This window comes from Falco biarmicus, chromosome 13 (assembly GCF_023638135.1).
Source record: "Falco biarmicus isolate bFalBia1 chromosome 13, bFalBia1.pri, whole genome shotgun sequence".
Classification (NCBI taxonomy): domain Eukaryota; kingdom Metazoa; phylum Chordata; class Aves; order Falconiformes; family Falconidae; genus Falco; species Falco biarmicus.
In genome coordinates this window covers 16,636,315-16,658,661 of record NC_079300.1, presented here as the reverse complement: position 1 = coordinate 16,658,661, position 22,347 = coordinate 16,636,315, and the positions used below count along the sequence as shown (strand labels likewise).

Genomic DNA, 22,347 nt, shown 5'->3' with positions numbered 1-22,347 from the left:
ACTGACAAAGATCTCACTTTTTTTGAAGGGAAGACTTGGAGCACGCCATGATCTAAATGAGTTAAATACTTATGAACAAATCATTCAGGCAGGAATAGTTCTCTAACAGTTTTGAGAACTGCAAGACCTCTTGGAAACATCCCATGATCTAGATAAGTGTTTATAACAGTGCAATAAAAGTATGTGCATCTTGCCCAGATTCTCTTAAATATGCTTCCAAAAATTTGGCTGATGTTGTCCACCTTTTGACTATGAAACTTGCTTTTTAGATGCACGTTTGGAATTTTTATTTGAATGTATGTGTTATATGATCCATAGAAGAACATCTCAAATACTAAATATATGAAATAGACTCATTTATATTTTTTTATTCCTGGTTGAAAATGCTGCCTGATTTCACCTTTCCCCCAAGATGTGACATCAATTCGTTCTATAAAGGCCTGTCATATCTGTTTCGTTTTAAATAGGGTGTATATAATTTCTTTAAAGGGGAAAAATTCTGTTACTTGTAAAAATTATTTTTAATGTGACTTGGCTAAGCTGCAGATTGAGTGAATTAACATACCTGTTAAAATCTAGTCTAAGTGCAAGATTTAATTTTGGATGATTTCATTGACCTAAGAGGATTTTATGTCTAAATTGGCTTCTCTGGGGTTTTGACATTATTGCCTGAGCTTTTAAAATATAAAAAGAGGCTGGACTTTTGATACCCCTTATAATTAAATTTCAGTGACATCCACAATGTGATGAGACTGTTAATGGAGGCGAGAACTTGAAGCCCTGATGCCATGTCTCCACCAAATCAGTCTGCAGCCTTTTTCCCATTAGTTGGCGGGACGTGGTGGACACAACAGCAGCAATACAGACCTTTGCCCTCAAAGGTTCTGGCTTCAAAAGCTCCAGCTGCTGCTTGACGCTGTCTGAGCCGTGCTAGCACCAGAGATGGTTATGTCTCCTGCCATTCCTGTTTGCACATTGCTCTTTATGCAGATTTTGCCAGGGCCAAAATCTAAAATGCCAACATCTGTTATCACTTCTGTTTTCTCATGATTTTGAGCTCTAGTTTTGGGAACAAAAAGATTCAGATGATTTGGAATTTTGTTGAAACAACTACATGCTTAGATTGAGAACAGCATCAAAACCTTGGAGAAGTATTTTTTTTCTAATAGATTCTGAGGGCATCAGCTTGCTTGTTTATTTATTTTTGGGTTTTAAGATTTTGAGAGGCACAGTGGTCTGATTCAGAAGGATCAGGAAGAGGCAGTCACAGACATGGAACTTCCTTTATCCTGCTCTTGTTATTGAGCACATCACCATAAATAAGCAGAAGGGAAATCTTTATACATTTTTTATTGGGAGCATAGCTAGGCTTTGGAATATATTCCAAAGTTTGTGATAAGCCAACCTGAAAAGTTCCATGTGCATAACATATATTAAATAGTTATATAAACCCCTGTGTTTCACTGGTCTATAATCCATGGGCTTCCCTTACGTGGTGGGATGAGCTCTGTTACTGCCTATATCAGAAACAAGCAAAAGGGTTCTCTGCACTTGTCTCATCAGCAAATGCAAAACACTTGCCTAAAGGGAAAGGGAGCTTTAGAAAGACACCCAAAAGGGAACAGAAGGGCCACAAAAGAGTTTAAAGAAGCTAGCAGGCTTTTAAAGCCACATGCTGGTGATAACTGGTTGGTAGCATATACTGGATGGTAGCACAGCTGTGGAGACTTCAAAGAGAACAGTATATTTTCTAGTATGTGATCAGTTCTGTAAGAAACAGCATGCTGTCGGTCATAGTGCAAACCGAGACTGCAGCCACTCTTTAGGTAGATGCTGCTCTTTTACACACTACCCCAGCAGAGTGAAATATGTCCTTTTCCAAAGGCTGGGGCTCAGATGAAATTCTGAGGTTTGTGTGATAATCCTTTAACTAGCCAGGTCTTTTGGTTACTGACAGTTCAAGCCAGAAGCTTGTGCACTTGTCTGTTCAGGTATAAAGTTTTTGGAATAGATGAAACTTCATTTTACATGCAGTTGAGCATTTTCCTTATTCAGAATCCATGACAACATAAGAAGAGGTGCTTATATTTGAATAAGAACTAGCCTAGAAAGCTTTTCTTCGAAAGAGAGCAAACTTTTCAACTAAGTTTTTCTTCTATAGCTACATTGGATTTGATTGCTTATTTTTCTTTTAATGTAGTTGTACCTGTTCACAGCTGTATGGGTTCTGAAGAAATAAGTGGTCAGAGACCTTGGTTTTTGCTGTGGTCTTATTCAGAGAAGACATAGTGGCTATTGTATAGCTGTTGAATCTAAATCCCTGGCTGGATTCTCAGAAAACTTTCAGGGGTATAAATCCTTTCTTAATGGGGAGGAAATATAGTGTGATACCTTTTTTTCTTTTTCCTAGAACTCAGATGAAGTGTGTTGCAATTAAGACTTGTACATTATGCTTATGTTGTGATATTTACGGTGGAAAAGGGGCTAAAGTCCCTTATTAAAATATTAGGACAATCATCTCTCTTGGCAAAAATATTTTCTCTTTCTCAAGTACATTTAAGAAAGAAAATATAGTTTCATGATATTACTTTTGTTTTGCCTTTGTTTTAAGGTCTGATAGCATGATTCCATATTTATTCAAATACCGAGTAATGTTTATTTGTTGGCAAATTTTATTCTGCTATCCTGCAATGTTACTACAGATGAAACGGAGAGATGAAATTTGGATTCAGTGTTTCTCAGTGTTGTGGGTTTGGTTTTGCTCTTATTTTTTTACATGAATCTCTGGTTCAAATTTATTCCCTAATAAGGAATTTTCATTTTAAAAGTGATAGGTAGAATGGGATTTTTTCGCTACCAACATTATGGATATGAAATATATTAGTTTAGGAGTAGAACCTGGCTATATTTTTATGTATAGTCATACATAGAAATTATTTTCAAAAATAGTTTTTCTAAACCACTGAAGGATAGACTAATTAAACTGTTTGTGAGAGTGTTGGCTGAAGAGATGAGTTTACTGAATCCAAGTTAAATCAACAGCATATGTCTACACAGGGGATTGCATTTATACTAATTTTAAAAATTATATTGTATAAGTAGCTGATGGCTTCAAATGCATGCATAAAATTTGAGTTCCTTGTTTGTTTATTCTCCTGTTCCAAATTGTATTATGAATACAACACATTTGCTGTTACTTAGGCAAAGCCTAATGGAATTTTGTTGAGAAATTCTTTCTGTATTTTTCACAGTGGCTAGGTGGACAAGAGATGGTATCAACTTTTTTTTCCAGTGCTGATACCTTTTACGTTACATCAGATAGAGAATTTTAAATCAGATGTTCATGTTACCATCTACCCATGTATTTAGTCTATTAATTTTTAAAGAGAAATTAGAATATGGAACTATATAAAACAAAACATGAAAGTTAATCAACTTATTTTTCTTTTAATTATTTTTTAAGGGTATCTATCTGTGATGATCACGTACACGTTATGCAATACAGAATGAGCTTAGGACATATCTTGTTTATTATTTCAGAATAATAATATTGCTTCTTGTTGCAAAATAAAATTATAATTAATCAACTGAGATAAGATAAAGGTACCCCATCACACATATCTTATTACTCTGGGTTGTTCTAAAATGAATTTTAAATAGACTATTATATGATTCATAAATTCAATAGTAAAATTCCTGAGAAGTGTGGAATTACTGAAGAAGCAGTTTTCAAGAGAAGTTACTATCTCTTGTGGTCTTACTGACCATATAAGCAGAAAGATCTTTTTGCAGTATTGATGTTCCCTTCCTATGGTGAGGACAGTCAAGCTGTCTCGGCTACTACGAAAAAACATATCAAAGTCTTTATCTCATGGTTCAGCCATTGTTAGACTCAAAAACTCACACTGTCTTCTTTAGCCTCCTGTGTTGAAGGAGGTTATGTATCATAAAAATGGTACTTGATGCAAAAAAAAAATGTTTGTTTGGGTTTTTCCATCTGGACTCTCAAGGTACCTAGACTGGAACTGATCAGAAACTATTTTGATTAAACAGATGTTTTGCTAGGAAAACATTCATTAGTGAAACACAAGCTTTCCTCAGGAATATATCAGTTTTGAAAACTTCTTTGTTTAGTCCCATCTCCACAATGGTGGTGTGGTTTAATTCAGGGTGATGTCTTCATCAAACTTGTGTTGAGAAGTGGTGTCTGATGCCGAGAAATCTTTCAGTACATATCTTACATTACCTTCCCATCAGACCATTAATATGGTCAGTTGTGCTTTCCCATTGGGTGAATTAGATTTTTATCCAGCACAGCGCCTGACTTCATATCTAGTGTTCATAGGAGATGGGGTGAACATTGATTCAGCACATGCTCCTTTTCTATCTATATGCAGCAAAGCAACACCAGTGGGATTGATTCATACCTGGAAAAACAAAGGCATGGCAGCTAACACTCTTGTTTTAGATATATGGTAATGGCAGCACACATTTAATTTTGTGCATTAGACATATGGCGCTTTAAACCCAGAGTAGGTCTTTCCCTATGTAGAAGTTTGAAGTGTCTTGGTTTCACGCTAATATAGAGGGGGGAGATTTTTTTTAAATATGTAACAATATTTTTTCAACATGGGAAAAGAGTTTCCCATTCAACATTATTTTCAGCTCCTGGTAGGACTATGTCTGTTTGGAATTCTATTACAAATGCTTTTACTATGCTCTGTGACCTTCAGTTTCTGGGATGTGTAAAAGAATACATAAATAAATTGTTATGGGGTTTTGATGGATCGATTTCTACATGGAAAACTTGCATTATTATGTTTTGAGACTCAGTATCAATGCAGAAGTTAACCCCTTAAGACTGTGCTGATAGTTCAAAGAAAGAATAATTTGGGTAAAATAGCTTGCTTTGCTATATCTCGTTTAAACACTATTAGGTTTTCTTTGCGCTTAGATAAGACACCGTAAACTTTTATATCTTCCAAGTTACGATCTTGCCCACTCTGCAGAGTTCATTAAACCTTTTGAATGGTATACTCAACAATAAGCATAAAAAAGAATAAGCCGCAGTATCTGTTCTAGCACTAACTCATCTTGTAATCAATAAACGTGTTTATGGTTTTATTTAGCAACAGACCTGTTTTAACAAAACCACACATTTCAAATACTAACAAAACTGGTTATTTGGTGGAATTTGAAAGAAGAGTAACAGAACTGAAAACTTGTCTGGCAGCAACTAGTAAATCTTTGATACCTGGGTAAATGTCTTGATCTCATGTCTGACATTTACATCTTTGTCTTATCCAAAACAAGATTCATCTGATTTGCAGCTGTGTATAGAATTCAGATACCATTATGTTGGTATTGTTAGCTAATTTGATTCTTTTCCCATCTTATTCCAAGTAAGGAAAGGCATCTGAAGATACTTTTCTCACAGCATATGGAGAAACTGATCATCTCCCTAAAGAATACCTTCCATCATCAAAAGCCAAAATGCTTTATTGGAAGGCAGTTCTCATTCAGATCAAAAGGTTCATTAATAGTGTGTAATGGGTAGCAATTTAATATGAGCCTGTTCCGATGTATCTGATCACACAGAAACCTTTTCAATAGCAGGGAAAAGCAGGCAGCTTGTTTTGGACTGTGAGGACATTTTAGCAACTTAAATGTTACCCAAAAATTTGTCTCAAAAAACAACATCCAAAGCAACTTCTGGCATAATTCGGGACATGCAGAATAAAGCTGTGTACTTTGGCATTGTCAAGGATATAGTTAATAACAGTGTAGAATTCTTTATTCAGTTCCTCCCCTGCCCCGTTTCATACTGCATTTGCACTTCATTTTAAGCCAGTCTGCTGTCATAGTCCCAAACCCATACTTTTAATGTCTTGGTGAAAATCGTTATCTATCAGACTTCTGAGGTTACTTTCTTTAAGACTCTGTATTGTTTTTGAGGACTTTGAGTTGAAATATTGCCTCAGCCTGATTGTTTGTCTCATGAGACTTGTTGAAATAACACACAAAACCATGTCTGAATGCCACAAGAAAATATCAGCAGACTTCAAGTTTTCTGTTTCTGCTGTTACTCCGAGTATATAAATTCACTGCTGAGTTTTAAGAATGGAGCTTAGTGAACAGGGGTAGGCAAATGTGGGTGTCTTTTCAAATCACCTTGTCGGGTGACTGAGTTAAATCTATGAAATCATAAGCCTGTGAATTTTTCATAAAGACTGCTGAAGCAAATGCAAGCATGTGCGAAGCCAAGACATTTTGCAAGGAAATGGTGATCGTACAGCCTAACCATGTAGTTACAAGTCATCAACAAGGTTAATAGAATCTGAAAACTAGCTATTCAGAGATGCTGAAGGTAACTAAAACCAAACAAAAACTCCTGAAACTTTCCCTTTGTAACTACTATTGCTCAGTCATAAGAAAATGATAAATTATTTTCATTTTCAGAAAGAGAATAAGCTTTTAAAATATCTGAATTGTCATGTCATGTCCAGAGCTTTCAGCAAGGCCCATTGCCCACTGCTGATGCAGAGTCTGGACATGCCATTGCTAAATGTTGGCATTCTGCCTACAAAAAGGATGCCAAATGTAAAGTAATCTTTGAAGTCAAGTGATCAAACTGATACTGCTTTGGACAAAATCAGCATTTAAAAGAGAATACTGATAGAGTTATTTGTGTATTGGATGCATGTATTTAAAGGTTATTACTTTAGATGAAGCAAACTAATAAGACAAATGTCAAAGCAGCCCTATAATCATGATATATTGACATGTATATATATCTTAAAAATTTTAAAAATACAACTTCATCTGAATGAAGATCAGAGAAATGAAAGGAAATGTCAACAGTAATCTGTAATTTGCTAGTGTGAACTCCAAGTACAGAAGGTACTTTCATGCACCATAACAAATATCAGAAAGCAGGCCACATTTTCAACACAGCAAAGTGAATGAAAAACAATTTACACTGAGGATGCAACGCCCTTCTCCCTTCTCCCTCCTGTATTTTGTGAGATTAGCAGTTCAAATGGAAAAAATGTTTTTTGGTGGATTAAGGACCCCTGGAGATAGTACAGGAATCCAGAATTTGTGCTACAAGCTTTTTATCCTTTTTATCCCTTATGTATTTTTCTCTCTACATATAATAAACCATGCAATAACTCTTTGACCTGTAAAATCTCAAAACCCTTTGGGCCCCATCATGTGCAGTTAACGGGGGTTGACAATTTGGTAATGTTTCTGTCCTTTTTAAATGGTTGTGTTTTCTTTCTCATCCCCAGTTAAAGTTAGATGTTTGTGTCTCTAAGAGGATTTGAAACAGGTTATGTCTGTTTCAAGTCATATTATAATGAGTGGTTCTTTATTCTAACTACTAAATTACACATTCAAATAATATATATAGAAAATTTTAATATCCTATAACATCACATTTGCCTGTTTTTATTCCATTGTTAAAAAATATTATATTAATTAAACAAATGAAGTATCAGTGAAACAGAATAGTACTCACTGTATCTAAATATTTCATTACACTGTCCAGGACAGTGAATTCATTAAGCTCTGTTTCATGGCATACATAATATTATAAAACTAGAACTCCATTTCATAAACCTTAAAAATTTCTTGGGCAATATAATTTTTAATTGGTCAGTATGATCAAATGGGTCATCTTGAAGAAAACCTAGGCATAAATGTATTATTTTAGCCATGATCTTGTGTATAAAATATTAATTGTGAATTTTCCCTTGGTGGGATTGTGAAGTTCTGAGGACTGCTTCTCCAGGTTTAATCACCGTCTGACTACTGACCAAGGAAGATTTTTTTTCTTTGCTGTTCCCTCAGGAAGACAGGAACCTCCTCTAATTTGTATTTTACAAATTCCTTCCTATTTTGGTAACCTGTTTGTTGTGTTTTTTATGCAAATCATAAAGCAAGTATTTTTCCTGTTCATAATCTTTTTGCTATTGCTTTCATATCCTGGGGAATTTGAGCTTCATTTGCACGAATAGTATTAAAGGAAAAATTAAGATGAAATGTTTGTGTAATCACTGAAAATTAATTGCAAGTTACATACCCAGCTATAAAATCTATGCTTCTGTTGAGTAATTGCATGTACTATTTAATTCAAACAGCACAATGTAATTTGCAAATATTGCAAATGGCTTAAGAGTTTTTACTAAGCAGTGGATGACAAACATGTTATCACCTGTATGGATACAGTTTCTAGTCCATGAGCAGATGTCTCATGTCAAAGATATGGGGCCTGGTTTACAGATAATTGCTGTATGAACAGTCTGTGAATAGAAGGCTATAAAATCTGAATTCCGTCTTAAACCATTTCCAGTGTTATTACCAATATCTTCTAAAGAGAGGAAAATATTGCCATCTGTTGTCAGTAAGGAGATTAGAGTCTTTGTAGGGCCTGTCAAATCCCCACTTGGTAGCAAGTTGGGCATTGTTAAGGAATTTACATTCCTGGAGAGAGATATGTATTGTATCTTGTTGAAAAACTTGTGTCTTCAAGGCACTCAAAGCAGCCCTATATTATCTCTTTGCAAATTTTACTAACAGAATATATTGTCCATTAACCTCATGGTAAGAAATCAGTTGTTTCCTTTGGAAAAGGAAACCAGCAGGAGAAAGGGAAGATATATTCTTTATTCAAATAAGTACCAGAAAGAACAAGCTAATTCTGTTTCTGTGCAGCTATGTTATACTCGCTACCAGTAGGAATCTCAGAAGAAATTTAAGTAAATTTATACAAGCTATTTAGTCAAGCTGCAGTAGTGTTGCTCTCCAATTTTTCCCATTGGGATAGTTCTGTTCCCTTTGCAGCTTGCAGACATTGGGAACTCTCTTCGGAGGTTTCTTTCTTCCACCCCATTTTTAGAAATAATCCTTCAGAGACCTCTTCTTATCTAGATCTCTGTCCTTCAGATCAGTGTTGCTTTAAAAAAAATTCTTCCCTCTTCTGGCCCTCAGGTTTGTCAGATTTCCTCTGCTCATGGGTACAAATAGCTGTGATAGAAAGCACAACGGGAGGTACACATCCATCATGTTATGTGAATTGAGAAGGTTATTAGATCTCAATGACTTACGCTTTAATTACTGTGGGAGAAAAAAAATATTTATTTTTCTTGTAAAAAGCTCATTCTTCAAAATTCTATAAGCTGAGGTGTAGTTTTTCATGCTGCGCCTGCACTGATACTGGAAATCTGTCAAAGGAGAATGGTAAAGGAATTGGATGACCTTGAATTAATTTCTGTTAAGGCCAGACTGGGCCAGATAGTGGTCAAAATAGCGGAGCTGTTTGGATATTGCTGTGTTATGCGGATGTGTGCTGTACCTGAATTGTGCTTTGGTCATAGGTTGGGGTTCATGAGGTTAGCAGTACAAATGCCTCTCTCCTGTATGACTGTAACAGGGTGGTAAAAAGTAACTATATCCTATGGGGAATGCACATTAGTATGTAATTGTTTTCACTTGGAATTTAATTAGTCTCCGATTATCCTTCTTGCTTTGGTAGGTATCATTTTGATTAGATAGAAGATTGATTTTGCATGGAATACTTCCCAGCTCCTAACAAAGTTATGCTCCAGGTGTTATCGTCTGAAGTTTCAGGGAAAGTAGCATTCAGTTTTTCCATGCTAATTGCAATGTCACATTCAAATGCTTAGATAAAATATAGCTTTCAGATGAGATGTTTTCTGAGTATCATCACAATATCTTTAATTGTGTGTGGAGCAGAAAGGGATGGTCACAGCCTTTTGTTTTCCTCCATACTGGCTAAAAGTACTGTGTATGAGCCACAGAAGAATAAATTTTTATTTGCTTTACAAATGAACAAGCATAAATTTATGCAGGATTAATTCTAAATCAAAGGCATAGAAACATAACTGTGTTTACTTCATTCTTTTTCAAAATAATTTTATGACTTCATTGGGAACTAGGCATAGCAGAGAATGCACCCTGCAGCCGTAACAGTCAGTTTTCCAGCCTCAAATTCTATTCACTTACAGCAGTATTTAAAAATAATTTGGAACAGGTGTTTTTTTTCTCATTATTTTATAATAATGAATAGATTTCTCTTTTCAGAATGAGTGAGGTCATTTTTTTCACATACTTTGAATATTGTCTCACCTAATAAACAGAACTTACAAAGGAAGCTGACAAACAGAATGCAGAAAGTCACGTTCAAGATAATCAAATAGATAAATAACTAAATGGAAAACCAAATTTTTGGTCTGAATTAGGGCAGGTCATAGCCTCGCATCAGACCTTACTAGCTAAAATACCACATTTTGTATTCACATGTGCAGCAACAAAAGTAGAGATTAAGTAAGGTTGCAGATAGATGGGGATACCTTTTACTGACTCCACAATTCAGTAGGTCCAAGCTCTTCTAGTTCTTACATATTTCTGCTTTAGGGTTTCTGTCTTTCTGAAAATTTACTATAAAGTAAATATCCAGGCTGAGAGAGACACAGAACTAGAGAAAAGAATTCACATTTTTGAGGAGCAGGGAATCTGAGTAAGTCTGAATGTTATTCCTGAATATGACCAGGGACTAACCACTGAGCCTGAAGACTGAGAGCTTTTTCACAGTTAAATGAATTTTTTCTGTAGTGAATGCATAATTTAATGTCTTTCCTGATGACTGTCTTCATGTGGGATAAGGTGTACAACCCCAACTCTACTTGCTTAGTCTTGCTTTACAGCCTTTCAGTCTCTTGTTCAGTTCTGTGCAGTGACAGAAAAGGGCAGATACCAGATGGATAATAGCATCCAGATTATGGATACCAGATGTGTAATACCTGTATTCCACTATTGAATAAAGTTGCCATTGGAGATGTAAATAGATAAATGAAATCGGAGTGCTTTTAAAAGCAACCAGTTTACAAAACCAGCCAGCAGCTTGGATATCTCCTGTAAAAGATCCTGACTACAAAGCCAGAATGATGTAACAGTCTCTGTCGCTTACAAGAACTCTCACAATGGAAAAAAACAGAAGAATCAATACCCTTTTTCAGTACAGTCAAAGCTTAAAATATGTCAAGATTTAAGTGAACAGTGGTAGATTCTTTTTTTAAATAAATCAGGTGATTTCTCATACTAGGATGAAATAAATCTTTTTTTTTTTTTTTTTTTTTCCTTGGTTGGTTGGTTAGTTTTGTTTCACAAAAAAGATTAAAATCCCCCAACTGGATAGTTTAATACAGGTGCAAGTGGTGAAAAGGAGCCACAAATCTGGGTTAATTTTGTGTATGAGTCCAGAATAGGTTTCACAGATTCCAAGTGGCTGAAGAAAGGGTAGACTTACAGGTAAAGAATATTAATAATAGCAAAATGACAATGAATACCATAATGACTCTTAGTAAGGTTGTAAATATAAGGTGTACCTTACAAATGCTGTGTTTCTACAAACTTACTCTGTATTATGAGCCAGGAGAGGATGTTGCAACCCGGAAAGGTGGATGAAAAAGCAGATGATCAAGGTTTGGTTTGGCTTTTTTTTAACTTTAATTTGTTTGTTATGGTTCTTTTCCTTTTTCTATTTTCATTCTTACTTATTAAAAAGAAGCTTTAAATATAAACTCTTAAACAAAGCACTTGTTTGCGGACTGAGATCTCTGCTATGAATTAGACATATTCGTATTCTATCTATCAATTTTATCTGCTCATAATCAAACTCTATCAAAGTGTGTATACGTGCAGATTTGTGAGGCTCATTTTATTAAGGAAAATTTATTAAGGAAAAAGGAAGAAATAAGAGACCTACAGCCCTCAGCAGTGTGACATTTTCCGTTAAAAATATTAAAAGAATCTTTTTACTGTCTGTCTCCCAGTCACCAAACTATGCACCTGTAGGCTCATAATAATATGCATATTTTTCTTAGACAGTGAGAAGTGATGAGTCACTGCAAAGTTACTTCTTGAGAGAGGGAGCCCAGCAATGCTACTGACAGTCTGCTTGCCAGGACAGGAGCTGGTCCCAGATCTGGCTATGCTCTAATTGCTGAACTGTCATGCTCTGCTGGAGTATTTTCTGAATTTCTTCTTTCCAGACCCTTCTCTAACCTACACAGGAATGTGTAATTTGAAGGAGGTTAAGAGCTAACAGTCTCTGTATAGTCTGTAACACGAAATGTTCAATATAAAACAGGGAAACTCAGTTGAAGAGGTTTCAGAAATAGTTCGAGTTCTTCACTGAAACACAATGTGTAACAGGTTCACCTCGGCCTTAGTGAAGGGAAAGCTGTCTGTCCTTATTCTTATACATTTCTGCTCTATGCTAACACCGAAAGTTTAAGAACGAGAGCTCAGCCAGTCACTGTATCCATACCACTCTGCTCTAGCTCTCTGCATCTGTGTTTGCAACCGAACAGGACACCCCTCTTTGCCTTTCCATATGTCAGATTTTATCCTGCTTAGATAGCCATGTTGTACATGTATATAAGAATGATTTTCTGTTAGCCATTGACCTTGAGTTTTTCGGTGATGGTTCCCATATTTGGGTCATTCTGTCCTCAGGGCTGTGGTCTGCAGTTCTGACATTTACTGCATGGACCAAGTAATTAGAAAGTCTGGAGGAATATCTGAGTAGGGAGGAAATATGGCATTGAAATCTGAAAGGACTAAAAGAATGTTGGCTTTTGTCTATGATGAAAGAAAACGTGCCAGTGCCACCTTCAGAAATCTTGAAATTTCTGAAGGCTCTGGCCAGGGTGTACAGGAAGATGTTAGAAATTCGAGGACCAGGATCTGGAAACTTGGAGAACTGAAATGGTTTAATAAGAAAATAACTGATGAAAATGTTCAAAAAATAACAATAAAATTTAGCCAATAAATCTCAAACTTTCCCTACCAGTTGTCTCATTGGACATCTTATGGTGAAGCAGTTTTGAATGTCAAATCTATAGTGATGATGTATCTGATGCAAGAGCCAAAGCTCTATGATGCTGGTTTGTTTATTGGTGAGGAAAGACTTGTACATATAAGTTGAAACCTCTTAATTTATTCAGAAGGTATCGGTCTACTCAAGTGACCGTTTTGACATCTTGTAAGTGCAACATGGTAGATGAAAATATTGGGCATATGTGCCAAACAGTATAAAAACGGAGATTTTTCAGTGCAGCTGCAATATTGATGTAGGATTAAGGGAAAAGGAGAGCAGTAAGAATTTATGGAGCAGAGGTATAGATGGAAAGAGTGCTTTGTAGGCACCTTCTTATGGAAAAGGCACATTCATTTCAGCATTAAGGAAGCTTTCTGCCCTCAGGGATTAAGGGATACACATCCTTCATCGTACTAGTAGCAAAAGTAAAGATTCCAGCAATGTTAGAGCAAAACACAGAGCCATAGTGGAGGAGCTTTCATTATTTTTTTTTATTATTATTAATTTTTTTTTAAAAGGGATTTTGATTATGAAGGATTATGAAGAAGCATGACTGCCACCAGGTGGATGGGCCAGCCAAACCTCCTCACAGGAAAGTCAATACTTGCTGGTGGAGTTTGTCAGGAGAGTCAGGAATGATTGGAAGGTACAAAGTACACTGGCAAAAAAGCTGCAATGCTTTTTTTGTGATTTAGTTCAAGAGACACCTCCTGCTCTGCAGTTCTCATAGTCTAAACAAATAAGACAGACTTTCCATCTGGGAGAAGGAGCATTTGTTACTTCCACTTCACGTGTAGGGAACTGAAGCACAGAGAGCTTTGATTCAGGAGAGTCACTGTGACTGGAACATAGTTAAGTGATGAAATCAGTCAGCTCTCACCATTGCTTGCTTTATTTCTTTGTACTATATGTCAGATAAAAACCACCATTCAAATATCCCAGCTAGAGAAGTGAGATAAATAAATAATTTTGGAAATTACTTGGTATAAGTTTCTGATGGTGTGGGCAATTTACAGAAATGGATGTTGATTTGGAAGGCAGTTATGCAAACTCTTAGAAAATAAACACATTTTTAATTGCTTTACTTTTTCAACACTGGCATCAAGCGAGTTGTAAATTTGTGCAGCTCACAAAAGAAGACTAAGTCGTCATTTCACAGTTGAAGGCACTATATCTAGCATGCTATTCCACAGCTTTGACCATATGGTCATCTTTCCTGTTTGTCTTCTCTAAGAAAACCAAGTATTTGAATATATTCTGTTATCTTAAAACCAAGACTCCACATTTATCGGGAATAAGTTACAGGATAGATTGATTTATTTCATATTACTTAGAATACCTGTTATTTGAAGTGAAAACACGGCTATGTTTTTATAAAAGGTTTTTATAAAAGTAGCTGTAGTGTTTAAATGATGCAAAACATGATACTTTAGTGATCATATTCTTCATAGAAAATTCCATGATTATTCTCAATATGCTATTCATCAGGATACTACTAAAAGCAGGGAAAAATAGGCTTCCAAAATCAACCAAGACAGTACTCTCCATTTTTTTCCCCCAGCTCTTATTCAGCCAAAATAGAAAACCCATCCCACGTTCTGTCTATGGAATATTAAACACTGTGCGAGAATGCACCTCACGTGTGTGAGAAGAATGACCACTGTGGGTAGATGATTCTCTGCCACTTCTGAAATTTCACTAAGCAATTCATCAGGCCCAGCTACAAGGAAATGTGTTTTGGCATATACTGAAATAAACAGGAGTAGGAGCTAAATATTAAATACATTTCATTACATGGTTTTCCTACTCTTTTATGCATGAAATTTTTCCCCACTTCTTAAACAGTTAGGTTTGAAGCATTGGTATTTTTGGTTTATTGCTCACTGTGCCATCTATTCTCTTTATGTTTGGCCAAATTGTTTAATCCCTCAGGGGTCATGAAGATGAATTAATTAACAGTAGTTAAGCAGGTTGAGATATCAGCATAAAAGACACTGTAAAACTGAAGTTATACATATTATTGTAAAATTACATAGGCTGTAAGGTGAAACTTTTATTGGACAGTATATTGCCCCATGAACTTTTCATTTTAGCTGTCACTAAGGGGTTGTTTTCAGTAGGTCATTATACACTAACATGTGTGAGGTCGGAGGAAAGCATAAAAGCACATTTTTGCAATTCAAATGAAGAGTAACCTATCTATAATTTAATTATTATTTTATTACCGTATGACTCCTGCTATTTGTAAATGTCAAATACAAAAAAAGAGTGCTTCAATTTAACCTTACCTGTCATAGAATAAAAGCTTTATTTCCACTGTCTTTAAGGAAGTACTTCGTGTCTCAGAGTAAAATGTATTAGACTTAGCTCAGTAGAAAATCATTTTGATGTGAATGGGGAGGAGGAAATATGGCATTTCTCTCTTAAAGCTAATTTCATACAGACAGGACAAACAACCACACAATATTCCAATTGAGCTTAATCAGTCACTTCAAACATCCAATGGTCTTGTTCTCTGTTCATTTTCTCCTGCTCTCTTTTGAAATTAGGTATTTCATGCAACATAGACTGCATAAAGCTCTAGAGAAGGAAAGTTGGTAATTCATACAACACAGCCTGTATAAAGCTCTAGTGAAGGAAAACAGATTTCCATATATCAACCTATTATATACATCTCATCATCACTCTTTTTTTCCTGATCATTATAACTAATTGAAAAATATTAGAGAATTCTTCCCATAGGCTATCAGCAATGATAGGAAGAACGTTACAATAGCAGAGAGAATGCTTATTATACTGACAATATTGTGAATATACGACTTTTTTTCTAAATTTGTGTGCATTTAACCCAAACATAAAACAAAAATTAAGGGACAGAGATTGTGCTTAATTTGCTGTTTTGCAGCAGTTCTTGAATCCTATTCTAGATTTGGAGGTCAGCAATCTCTCTTTGATTTTAGCAGCCAGTTGAGGAGAGCCTCTGGTGATCTCACATCTCACTTCATAGTAGTCTGTCTCAGTCTAGGTTCATGAAGGTTTATCTGAGCACAGATATTTCTAGGGAAGTGAATAACGTATTATAGATGGTCTGTTCATTATAACAGACTGATATCTTTTGCAATATGAATATACAGTTTTGTTCTGCCCTGCTTCCTTATATGCAGAGACTGTCTTAAAGAGAACTAATAGTTCAAAATGAAATGCATTATTTACTTGTCTTTTTATGATTACCTTCACTTTTCCTAAAAGTATTTTTTCTGGATTGCTGGAAATAATCGCATCTTTTTGAAAGGTGATCAAGAAAAAAAATAACACATCATAAAAAGGAAATAATCAGAGGAGATAATTAGTAGGCGAAGGCTCAGTTTCATGTCATGTGTTTATTCTTTTTGTGTGGAACATGCCTGGGAAACTACATGGAAGTAGTTGATTCTACTAACATCCACTTTGTGAACATAATCTTCAAAAGATGAACAAAATGTTATTTCTTCTAGATCACAGCAAGAAATTATTTAACTAGAACAAGTGAGCTGTAGCAGAAAGTGGATGGAAACAACCTTTTCTGATGTGTGACTCTATGCTTGAGAGAGCTGTGAGTAGAATTCTTACACAGAATTTACCAGTGGGCAGAGAAGACAGAAGCTGACTTTACTGCAGTAAAATTATTGTAAGTTTGAGCACAGACTTTTGCTATCCATAGAGTTAGTGAGGATATTCACCAAAATATTTTTTCTCACTTTTTTTGCAATGTGTTGCGAAGAAAAATAAGAAAGAAACGGTAAAAACTGATCGTGCTTTAATTAGTGCAAATGAGGCATTTAAAAGAGGGCATGAGGAGAACAACTTGTGTAATATCACGTGTAATTACTAGGTATCATCATTAGAGATTAGGATAGTCTCTAGAGGTTTTTATATGTGTGAGATATACATTGACCTTAGCTGACAGCCGGGAGAGGGATGTAACTGTGCCAAGGAATGACGTCCTCTCTAAACCAACCAACCAAAAAAAAAAAAAAACCAAACCAAAAACCAAATACTTTGTTTTTATGGAATTGAAGTGTGTAAGAAGAATCACTCACCTCTGCTGTTCTAACATGTTCACATTAGTCCTTCCTGGAATACAAAATCCTGTTCTATTCCTTCCACAAACTAGCTAAACTTGAGTGTCTTGTATGATCGAGGGTGCCTTTCCTTCACTGGTCTTCAGGTTACTGGCTTGTAACTTCTGCAGAAGAGGGACAAACCCAGAGTTATACTGCCATGTTTTTTGTTGACTGCATAAATGAGTAATCACTTTTGGCTGGCTCTGCTGAAGAATGGATGGTGAGGAAAAATAGCATTCACAAGCCATAATGCAGTAGCTAACTCAGAGAGATTTTACTGTGTAGAGGACTAGAACCATACTGCAAAAAACCACCAGCTTTCACTATTTATAGTTCCAATTAGTCATGTACAGGACACTGGAGTAATACACCACTGTAGTAATAAATTGCAGTTAGGCCAGTATTTCCATCTATATATTCCTTTGTGTGAGACCTCCTCAAATATGCTTCTTTTTTTTTTTTTTTCTCCAATCAGTGCTCTTCTACCAGTTGCTTTTTCTTTCCTCTGTTATGAAATCTGTCTCAGATTGTCCTTTACTCTTGCAGTACCAAGCTTTGGAAGTAAGGAGCTCTTTGCACCCATCTCTCAGGGAATACATTTCCATATAGGTGTTCCAGCTCTCTGAGCTCTCTTCCCAGACCTTAGCAGGAGTAGCAGCTCTAGAAGGCAAGGTGTGCTCTTTTACAGTCCTGGTAAACTTGGGAAAGAGCATAGCTGGGAAGCTTCACTTTATTCCTATTCATTAATCTAAAATGTCACAGGTCAGGGGAGAGTTACTTGAACTAAACACAAATTTAGAATGAATTGATTGGATTGGATCATGCAACTGAAGGATCTGTAGTAAGGAGACGATCCTTGATAACACAGGCTTAAAGAATGGTGTTGGCTCCACTCTGATCACATAGGTCAAACAGTGTCGTAGCAGATTTTAAATGTCTGCTCAAGCCAGTGTTTGAGTCATTCAGACTGGATTTTCTCAGGAGCAGTGTAAGCCTGTCCAGGAAGCTGGGTAGGTTCCCAGCAGTTTAAACCCAGCTGCCGTTCCTGCATATTTACTTCAATACAAAAAAAGAGTCAAGCTCCACTGTTCCCTTGCTGGGATAAATGCAGAGACCATCAGGAGCATCACGAACATATTCCTAGGAGCTTTATCTTTACACACTCTGTAGCTGAAAGTGAAACCTCTGACTGATTTAGGGAATGGAACTTTAGCCTTAAGCCGACCCAAAATAAAAGAGAAAAATTTTTGACTTTAAAGTTTTATTTTAGTCTCTGTTGGATTAAAATCAGTATATTTTGTATTCGTCTCCAGGGTAGCAATTCTGAGAAAATGAAATGTTAGGAAAAAAAACCCCAAACCACATATAATTTCTCTAAGGAAACAATCCTTTGGGTTTTTGTAGCTTAGCTGTTCACTGAAAAAATAGCAATTTTATTGGTTTGGTGGAAATCAGCAAAAGGTAACGCATGCCATCCTCTCTAGGCATTGATGTGAGAATGGGAACTGGAATTAGGGGATAGGAAAGTGATGCAGTATTTGCTTCCTATAAGGTCTTTGCAGTAACTGAAGCTCATTGACATAATGATCTAGCTTACTTTGTGGAAATGTTTCATTTTTTAAGATATTTTTATTGTCAACAAGTTTTTCCAGTCTTTTCACGCCTGGATTCACCAGTGGAACTTGCAGGGGTTTAGTGCCGTCTCCTGACACTTCTGTTAGTTTGAGGAGGGAGATCCCACACTGCTCCTTGAAGCTGTGACTGCACTCAGTTAGAAAGGGCTTTATCCATTCCTGCAGTCTACTTTTCCTTTGCCTAAATAATACTTTCTTCCTTTCACACATATGCTTAAACATTTCCATGGCGAAAAACAGTCTCTTTAAAAGGGTATATTTGGGCCTAGACACTTTAACCAAGAATTCCCATGAGGATATTTTGTAGTTTTAAATGGACTTCTCACTATTTCAGCTAGTTCTTTTTATTTCTGACTATAATTGACAAAAAGCATTCCCTGAAAAATTTTTCAAACTAGAGAGAAATGTATTGCATCAGAGAGTGCTAACTGGATGAAATTTAACTATTTTGAGGGATCATGTTTATTTCAATAATTTTTCACGAAGCGCTGCTGCAACAGATGACTTTTTTGTTGTCAGTTTGAATGTTCCATTGTATAACTAGAGGGAAAAAAGGGTATGTGTTTTCAACTTGTCAAAATAAAGCATATCAACAAGATCGTTTATATATTCCCTGGAAAAAAGTTGCTTGTAATTTTAATTTTTATAGTAAGTTTCAGCCTGTTCTGCCACTTGGGAGGAAAATCAAAATCAAAATAAGGAAATTTAGCATGAAATGGAAATACTAAATTGTTATTAGTGTGTTAGCTGCATTTATCCCACCAGGTATTTCAGCATTTCATTGCAAGATTAGCAGAATCCACTTCACTGAACTATCCTAAAGTTATTACAAGTAGCTCACTTCTGGTCAGGTAATCTGGACAGCTGATAACCTCAAGCATTTCCATATAAACTCCTAAATGTATTGCAAGCCTAAATTTGCAGTTGTGAGAACTTATCTGTGAAAGAGTAAAATTTTTCATGTTTCCATGTAGGTGTCACTAGACTTTTGTTGGAGAAATATTTCAGTGTTGATAACAAGATTTTAAGAATAATTACCTGGACATAAACCAATTATCTACCAGAAAAGAATGTCTAAAACGTGATTAAATAGTTTGGGATTCATTTTTTTTTTCCTCAGAGTAATGTTGTTGTCAATAAGATAAAAAATGTAAAGGAAACTAGCTTTTAGAAGAGAGTTGAATCTTGAGATAATAGACATTAATTGGTTAATTCTTTTTCTTCCAGTATACAATGCTCATCTTCATATAATTTAAAATAGACTTTGCATTTTCTACTTTTTATGTACTTCAGTGTGTTACAGGGTTGGCATGGTAGTTGTGTAAAGTCAATCACAGGCTGTTTGGTATTCATCAGCATTGCCCAGGCTGCCACCTCAGCTCCTAACTGAAAATGAAAGCTAGAATTGTCCTGTATAATCAATTATGTTTTCAAGATTTATTTTTGGTTGGGAGTTATATTGCACAGGGAGATGGAGGTAGAGGAGGTAATATAATCTGACTTCAGTCATCTTAAATAGGGAGCGAACAAAGTTGTCAATGTTTAATTCTCTTAAAGGCAGCAATCTGATGGAATAACAGCAACAGTTCTTTTGCTAGTACTAGAGCAATGACACTTTTTTGATTTTACATTTTTTACATGCCACATTTCTGTAACTAATGCTTACAGCTGCAACAGGAGCAGTAAATCACCTGGCTAGAACTGGTTTATCATTTTGGGTAGCCAGGCTCCAGCAGGTACTAAATAAAGACCAGCTCAATCATTTGCATTGGGCTGAACTAACAGCTCTGGAGAAAGACTTTCTGCATCACTACAAGGCTGTTAATCAGTTACTTTCCTAACTAGTTCTGAATGCTAAACGTGAATTTCTAGTAAGCTTTTAATGTACTGACATTTGTTTTCATCTACCAACATAAACTAGTGATGCAAATTGTACATCACATGTATGAACTTCCTACGTTAACTTAATGTTTTAAAACATTGCAGACCATATCTCAACACGGCTGGACCGCTTTGGAATCACAGCACTAAAGGGGTAGAGAGTATCACAAGTGCAGGGACAAGGTCTTTTCCCTTGCAGAGCCTGAGAGTCCTCACAATCTCTGCACAGCTTGTGCCTGGGCAGATAAGAGGCAAGCAAAGAAAGGGCTATTCAGAAATAAAGGTTTCAGAAACATAGCATATGTGATTAGAGAACAGAAGAACTTCTGCTACTTTTTTGTGCAAGTGTTGTTTTTTCTTGTGATCAAATAGAAGGTAATTTCTAATCTGAAATTTGCCAAATGAATGGAATTCTGCGAGGTATGTGTGAGAAACAGATCTGAAACTTCTTCTCTTGGCAATGTTATTCATAGATTTCAGTTGAGGAAGACCACATCTGAAGGTGCTTAAGCAAGCATTCTTATCACATCAAAAATCCTTTTATCTAAACTGTCAAGTTTTATTGACTCACTGGGCCTATTTCTGAGATTATTTGAACCTATACCCATCATAACTAACTAATAGTAGCCAGGCATTTCAGAATTCTCTCTGTGTTTATGAATATAACACTGAGTAGAAGCAGCACCACACAGATCAATGAAAATCTTAATTTAATTATGGTCTGTTGGTTTCAGGCCTTTGATATCAAACAGAACATTTAAAGGAGATTTATTCTGAAAAAGGAGCAATTGATGCAAGAGCTTGGAATTCTGCAACTTTTAATTTCTTTGTGTTTTGAAGGCACAAGCACATGGCTTTGTTCCAGTATAATCTAATCTCAGTGTAATGACCCTCTTCACCTTCATAGTCTGAGGGGCCTCGGGATAGAGTTACAGGATGTGTTTGAATTCACTTTGTTTTAATTGTCATTGTCCATTTTGCTAATTATAAATATATGGGTGGTGAGGACGAAAACTGGAGGAACATGATTAGTTTTGTGATGAATTGCTTTCAATATATATCCATGATATTAGGGAAGTGGCTTCCTAGACAAAGGGTACTATGTGCAAGATCCCATGTGTAGTTATATTTCTCTGCTGAAATGGAAGATGAATTCTTGATACAAAACTCACCCAAATCAGTTTGGACCTTCCCTTAAACTTCTGTTGGCACTGAATCAGGTCCTAGAAGCAGATGTAGAACATATATTTGGAAGCTTTTCTAGTGGAAATAAATAACAATTAGTAAAACCATTTACAATACTGTGAATTATCTCACACCAATAATTGACTTTCCAAAATTTAGTATGCTACTAGTTTGTGTTGTTGTCTTTAGTGAGAAAAATGGGGGTTTTTTTTCTGAAAATATGCCGTCTGTATTCCAAATATCTTTATTTCTCACCAAAACTGGTGAATTAAACTTAAGTGATTCAAATCAGATATATTTGTAAGCTATTGATGGATCATATTTTCAAATTTTTAATATAAAAGTATTTCATGGCAAATAATATTTTTATAAGTTTCTGTAAGAAAGTCTTAGATACTGTCATCTGGGCCACTTGCTATCAGGTACCTTCAGTAGCTATTATTTCTTATCAAATCAGGCAAGCATGGGAAGCAAACCGATTAAGTTTGGCATGTTGCCCACAAAGAAAGCATTGCTTCCTAAATCCCTCTATTGCATTTTTCCTTTTCAATGTATGTACAATTTTGTGAAAAAGCGTTGCCTTGAGGGCTTTGACTATGCATTTTGGATGCAAAATACAAAGCAAACAACAATAAAA

General features: G+C 35.8%; 1 long non-coding RNA gene across 1 annotated transcript in view; it reads left to right on the top strand.

Annotated features, from left to right (window-relative positions):
* The window catches only part of LOC130158240 (uncharacterized), a 376,714-nt gene that overhangs the window by 139,475 nt on the left and 214,892 nt on the right, over nucleotides 1-22,347 (top strand). The window lies entirely within an intron of this gene.